At 41.2% G+C, this 7,456-nt stretch overlaps 1 long non-coding RNA gene across 1 annotated transcript; it reads right to left on the reverse strand.

Annotated features, from left to right (window-relative positions):
* Positions 1–945: 945 nt before the first annotated feature.
* Positions 946–5,154, reverse strand: LOC141940113 (uncharacterized). Its single transcript, XR_012627884.1, has 3 exons — positions 5,068–5,154; positions 4,591–4,732; positions 946–2,723 (listed from the first exon to the last, which is right to left on the reverse strand). It is a non-coding gene; the product is annotated as an uncharacterized LOC141940113 (long non-coding RNA).
* Between the last annotated feature and the right edge of the window lie 2,302 nt (positions 5,155–7,456).

Below are 7,456 nucleotides of genomic sequence, written 5' to 3' on the forward strand. Positions count from 1 at the left end.
ATGTTTTTAGTGCAATCTGTTGCAAATTGGGAACAATGTAATGGAAAAATAAGGCAATTCATAAGCCCTTTTGAGCTGCAGTAGAGTGAAAGCATGTAAGAAAATACGGTGCTATGAATCTTGTGACAAGATGAACTTAATGTGCTGAGCTGCCCATGGTAACCTGCATCTGCTCAGTCTCATTTACTCCTCTCTGTGCCAGTGTTATCATCCCTCGCCATAATTATGATTACAAGAGTTCACACTATAGTATCTCAACCATGTAGAAAATATGCACTGGTATTGCTTACCTTGGTCTCACTTGAAAATACACATCTATATTAACCATAGTAAAAATGTATGTGTCACCATGTAAAGGGAAGCAAGGTCTGTTTCCTTCCTTGCAGCAGTAACTGCTTCAAAGTCATACTCTACCTGGACAATGGTAGGATTGAAAGTCCTCCTCAACTTTACCAGTAATATTAAAGGCACAGAAAGCGCTTGCATGAATATAGACTGACAAACACTGCAATGAAAAGATGTGTTCTTTTTTTTTCCTGAAGTATTTTTCCATATATCTTGATCTCCATCTGCCTGATAGGCAATATGGCCCCTCCTGTAATGCAAGATTTCCTTCTCTGCTTCTCTTTGGAACATCAAGCTTTCTGCAACAGAAGCGTTTAAATTCAGATTCACATGGAACAACCCCAAAACTGGCTAGGAAAGGTTATTCTGAGAGGAATTAGTTAGTAATTTAAAGTTTTTAAACAAGGTACTAAGCAGGACTGAAGTCATTGTTTTGAAAGGATGCAAATAAAAAATAAGTACATTTATGTTTCCTGTTTCCAGAATCTTCCTTAGGTTTTTGCCTCATGTTATATTATTGTTGTGACTCATTTCCTACGTTGGATATAAAAGAAATAGAAGACATAATGGTTTTCTTACAAAAAGAAACAAATTGCCAACTTCAGCCTTCATAAGTTGTACTTTAATTTGAATTATATTTACATGGTTCATGACAGGCACAAACACTTTTACATAGTGCAAGATCAAAGTTTCCACTGAACATAACACAGATTCTGTTTGTGTAGGACCAGACCAAAAAGTTGGATGTTTCCATGGCTCCAGCACTGTTGGAACTCACCCCTATTTTGCCAGAGTTTACAATGGCATCACAGACACCTTTGATACTTTCACAGCACAGCCCAATCACCTTTTCAAATCTCTCACTTTTACTATCAGTAAGACATTATTGAGACATTTTATTAAAGACATTTTAAAGATTTTTAATTAGAAATTTTAGGTAATTAGGTTTCACAGAGAACTAAGGAAATCTTTATATTCAGTAGATTATTCAAAAACTTCATTAGCAGACATTCTCATATGCTGCAGCATATGAGGAAGGGGAACAATGTGCTAAAACTGTCAAACGTGTTCACTAAGCAGAGGAAAGAAATAAAAACATTTTGAATACCACTGTAAGCAAAAGGATCTGTGCAAGGACGTGTGCATATCTTGCAGTTATTATTGAAGCAAAGCCTATGGCATTTAGTCTGTCTCTTAAAATGGTGAAGATGAACACACTTCAAAGGACAGTAATAAAAAATTATTTTCCTTCAGCTTTTTATTTTCTCAATTACAATCTGCAAAATAGCTCAGGCCCCTGTTCTTCATAGGGGAACTATTTCTCATATATATCAAAATACGTAAGCTTGTTTTGGTTAAGAAAGAAAGGAGGGACATTTAGAGAGAAAGTACCGCATGACAATGGAAAATACGCCACATCTGAAATCAGTCTCAATGCAATTTGGAAGAAAAGACCATTACCACCTCAGGCAAAGAACTACTAAAGACACAATACATATCTGAAACTAATTAAAAAAAGAGGTCAGAGAAGTGATCAAATATAAATTTTATTGGAAGGAAAACTGCTGCTGAGATATAAAGGCCCTTCTTTAAATGTGAACATTTTTTAATTTTAGTTGTCATGGTTTTCATCTTTCCCTTCCCTAACTTCAATGCAGAGTGTTCTTTCAAGAGATAATGGGAAGGCAAAGCCCATTCCCATGGTTTCGTACTAGCCAGCTCACCACCCTACAGGCATCCCAGCCTGGACGCCTCTATTGTTCTTGTCCCAGGGCTGGCAGCAGAAGCCCCGGTAGCACAGGCTAACACTCACCCCGAGGAAGGGAGCACATGCAGTGTGCATCATTCACCAGTGACCCTCAGCTGGAGCATCCTTTGTGGACGAGAAATGACTTCCTCACCTGGAAGGCTGTTGTGAAACAGACCTTTGTGAAGGGCCGTGTGGGCACTGAGTCAAGCACTGCCTTAGGGATTTGCACTACTGACAAATACAAACAGCGCCTCATGTAGCCTTTCAAATTATTTTCCTCCTCCAAATGGTATTGCCTCTGTGTTGCCTTCCTCTCTTCTTTCCCTCCAACCCCCAGTACTCCTCATGCAGGCACTAATCTCTTGCTGAAATAGTGAGACCTTCTGTTTATACCTCTAGCTGGATTAAGAAAAGTAGTAGGACATCAACGGATGAGTCAGGCTGGGAAGTCTTAATATCTCTTCAAATGAAATGAGAGGGGAAATCCCTGTAGCACCTCCAAGCCTATCAGCTGAGCGAGAGGAACGTTAACTTGTCAGAAGGCTGCTAAGCTGTTACAGTATGGCCGTGCGCTCTGCAGAGGTGACACGCTAGGACATCTTGAGCACTAGAGTTTCTGCCTACTCATCTGTAAAGAAAAAAAACCAGCAGTCACCTCCCTCATGAGACAATTGTTACGTGGAAGTTTACCAGGCACTCACAGTAAAGCTACCCACACAAAACAGACAATACAGATGGGTTCTTTGAAATAAATTGTGATGCAGCTGCACAGAAAATAAATACCAAGACAGGGTTGGACCCTCAGTCTGCCCAATGCATGCAGTGTTTTCTCTTTGCTGCAACAAGCACAAACCTGCCACATTCCAGGCTGCCCTCTGGGGCTGGGACACCGCATTTAGGTACATGTCTGGAAGTGGAAGCAGCTGACTTGATGGTCAACCTGGTGGGTGGCACAGCTTTGCACCAGCATCAGAACCCTACAGAGCAGAAATTGCCAGTGAATTCAGGTGAGGAGAGAAGATGAGCCATGGCCCAGTGCCACCATGAAGCTCAAAGGGAAAGATGGTTTAACAGCAGGATAATGGGGCCCTCAGACTTCCCTTCTCTAGTCAGTAGGCAATGGCACCTCTCAGTGCAGGTAGCTTGAGCTGGGTAGCAGGGGATATATGAGCTGAGAATACTCTTTGCTCAAAAAAACAGACTTGAAGAGGAGTCAATACCTCAGGAAATTCCTTCTTGACTGCAGCTAGTATAGTTTCTCTACGTACTATAATCTGCATATATACTCTCTATATAGCAGTGCCATGTGGACCCTAACATTTCTAGGTGGCAGAGCAGTCAGATAGCATAGAGGGACAGAGCAGTGTGCAGGCAAACAGCAGAACAGCTTCTCCATGAGTGGCAAAGGGGAGACGGGAAGACAGAGAAACTGTTGAGGAGCTGCTTGATTTAATGGAAAGCATGTGTCAAAGCCATTGGGCTTGATTTGGAACTGTGCACAAACTGTGTACATTGAGCCTATTTAAATACATGACGTTTTTACTATAGCCCCCAGTGTCTTTCCTATTGTTTGACAATTAGTTCTTGTTTTCCTGTCTTTAATTTAACTGTAAGCTGCTTAGGGCACCATTATGACTACTCCTATTTATACAATGTTTGGCACACAGACATTTTGAGGCATTGCCAAATGTGGAGAGAAAAAAAGAAACATAAGACGGCAAACTATTCTAAAGTAAGCTCTAACTTAGAAGTCTATTCTTCTAGACTACATAAACTGTTCAGCTCTGGAAAAGTAAAAGCAGAGAAACTAGTGGAAAAACAATCAATAGAGAAAAAAAATAACAATGTATACAAATGCCCAGGGAAATGGAACTATAAGCAGGCAAGAGCAGCCACATTAGAGAGCCCAGCCTTGGATTAGTAAGGCAGCACAATGTATGCAGGTGTTTTATAAAAGTAAGCCAAGTAATTACTATGCCTTAGAATAATACAAAAATAAACAGACCCTATGACTTGATTCCCCTGGATTCTGCTAGGAAGCAGGTTGTTCTAGACTTTAAGATGCCATCCCTGCCCTTCAGAGCATTTTGAATCTTCAGATAGGGTATGGGACCTAAATCACATACAGATCATTTCACTTACATACACATCACATCACTTTCTACAGGAGACACACATCTAAAATCAGCATAAAATTACACAGAGGAGATCAGGATCAACCCGTGTAATTTTCTGTGTTGTTGCTAGGTTTTACCCTCAATAGTATCATTCCACTGTCATCCGCCCTCAAATAGTGCTAATAAGAAGGTATCTTGTAGCACAAAAATAGGCTTTCACATATTTTTCCTTGACAGATTTTATTAACTGTTTGGATTTTATTGAATTAATTGAATTTTTGTCATGCTGAAACAGATGAAAAAGAACTTTTATCTAGCTAAGCGTTCATTGCAGACAAGGCTCTAGTTTACTACTTCAAACTCCTCTTAATTTCTCACCTGGATTATTTTGTTTACCTTCGGTTATACAAATCTTGGTTCCACTCCAGCTACATCCATATTGTGTTCTGTAGATCTGACCTCTGCACAATCAGCAATTTTATCTTTTCACTGCTCTTGCAAGAATAGCACATGATGATACCTGAAAAAAACTGGTGATGTCAGTAACTTTACATGAAAGACCAAAAAATTAAATAATACCTTTTTCTTGGGGAAGAAAAAACATCCCAACTAGGGCCCAAACAGGCCTTTGACATTGAAGGATGAAGATGTTATGCAATATTCCTTGCCCTAAAATTAAGACTTTTCAGCTTAAAAAAAAAAATCAAAGACAAAAAGGCAAAAAAAGAACACCTCAAAACTCAGCATCCACAAGTCTCAACGCAGGCAGCTGTATGAGAACATTTTATACGTCTTAACTTCGATTGTTTTGGAATATGTTACTACCCTTTCCGCAGTAGTGACCTCATCACTTACCTTAGCAACTGCTGCTGCACTGACCAGCGAACAGCACAGAGATTGCAGGGTGAATCTAAGCATTTGATTAGGAGAGTAGAGAAAGATGACATGCTCCAGAAAAGCTTTTTCCTGGACCAGGAATGGATAGTTATGGCAAACAGATGGAAGGAATCAAATCCAAAACACAGTGTGTGACCTCTCTCAGATAGTCTCCTTCTTGTGTTTCGTTTTGGCAAAGCTCAAGTATCCCTGATGCCAACAGAATGTTCCTGAGCTGCAGATCTTGTCAGCAGGCTCCAAGCTGCAGTTCTCCCCTTATCAGGACTTAATGGACAACATAGTCCAGCAGTAAATATTGACTTCAGAGAAACTTATGCAAAAAGTAACATAACAGAAAACCAAAACAAGACTATTATTCCAAAGTCAAGGGAACCCATTTTTGCCTTCCAGCTATGTGACAACTATGGTTTCACATTGGCCAGACCAGACAGCTGTCTCAAGGCTCTTAAAATCCACTGATAGGAAAGAAAATTAATTCTGAATAAGGCTGTGCCCTGTTGTTAATCTCCCTAAACCAAACGGTGGAAACAGGACTCTATTTCTCTGTTTGACAACAGTTGACAATATCCCAAGTGTAAAATGAAAAGACTCAGAACCCCACAGAGATTTGCCAACAGACGTATGGGTCAGAAAGGCAGGAACAAAGACGACTAGCACAGCAGCTGGTATCTGAAGGACCCAGTCCTGCACTTATGAGAAGCCTTTGGTTATTTAATACCTGTTCTCTAGAAAGGAATCATCACCCTTTAATGGCCTGCTTAAAAATGAAAAATAAAAACTGGGAAAGAAAACAGAAGGAAGGGAAAGAAGGCAACAAAATAGCAAAATCTCAGACTGAAGTCACCCTGTGTGGCCTGTCTTCTTTTGTGTGAGTCAGGAAGAGAAACCATCACACAGAAAAATGTCATTGATATTAATAGTCATGAGGAGAGTAACACAAAACATTCACAGTGAAGACATTTGAAATTTATGGTCTTTGAGTGTGCCAGAAACTACCGCCCTCTTCGATCTGCCATCTCCGCTCCACAGGCAAGCATCCCCCAACCTGTTTCAGCAAAAGCAAACTGGGTCGCCTTGAACATTCGGAGAAGAAGCTCTTTGCCAGCCCACACCATTCTGAATGAAATATCTTTGGGCACGATTACACTAACAGCTATGCCAGAAGTCCAGAAAGGACTGCAACCTTTGAGGAGGAGAAGAAGTGATAACAACCAGCTTGAGAAGGAAACATCTTCAGTACGGATGTGTACTGACTCACAGCACATGTGACTGCAACCAGAACTAACAACTTTTTCCTTTCCAATCCCCTATTCCTGCACAGCTATTTTGTTCTTCTTTTTGGCTGCTCTTACCTGTGCCGGACCTGAATGTTTGTCTGCCTTGGACATACAGCAGGGGTGTGAAGAACTTTTTGTTTTGCTCTGAAAGAAGCACTCATCTCAAAATATATCAAATCTTGTCTGTCTGTGGTATTTACAGCTTTCTGTCATCTCCAGCCAGAGACCCCTCCTAGTCTGGAGGGTTGTGGCTGAAGTTGCAGTCTTTTCTCTCTGGCTTCTCTTCTGGTTTTGTCCAGTGTTGGTCTTATGTCAAATGTATTTGCAGCCACCAAAATAGGAAGCTAAACCCTACCTCTCCTTGCATGCTACTATACTAGAACATCTGCCCTGAAAATAAATGTGTCCCTCGCTGCTGTGGAGGGCTGTACCAGGTATAATCCCCAGAGCCTGGGTGGGGATTATCTCAGGAGATGCCTGCTCTGGGTTCAAAGCCCTCCTCCAGGCTGAGGAGGCAGATGTCACCGGACTCATGCACCTTCTGCTGCAGCAAGCTGTAGTCAAACGATGACTAACATAGGGGGCTACCTAAGGTGCTCATTTCTGAATCACTGAAGAGCTCTGTCTGGCTTTCTCCTGCTTCTTTATTCAGGGTATTTCTGAGTCTAGGGAAGAGCCTTGGGCTAGGCACAGAGTAGTTTCTGTTTTAGATGACCCTTTGTGACTTCTGTCTGATCCATGTCCTTTCAGGAGTAGGGTGGTGCTTGAAAATGGGGTGGTCCTAGTCGTTCTCTGAGATTTGGGCACTAAGGCCCTCCGAAATCCTCCTTTAGTCACTGAAAATTGCTATAAGTTTTTCTGTGCTGGGATCTGTTTCTGACTATGTCTTTTTATACTGTGAGAACAATGGGATTCAGATGTGGGGTAAGGCCTGCAGGGACTACTGTAATACAAATAATGCATTAGTACGACATGCTGCTTGGAGTGTGAAAACCATAGTATAAAATCCTAAGAGCTGCATTCCTTTGCTGTTCTGGCGAATAAAACTCAATTGCAAACACAGAAAGTGG

The sequence above is a fragment of the Strix uralensis genome, chromosome 2 (genome assembly GCF_047716275.1).
Source record: "Strix uralensis isolate ZFMK-TIS-50842 chromosome 2, bStrUra1, whole genome shotgun sequence".
Taxonomy (NCBI): domain Eukaryota; kingdom Metazoa; phylum Chordata; class Aves; order Strigiformes; family Strigidae; genus Strix; species Strix uralensis.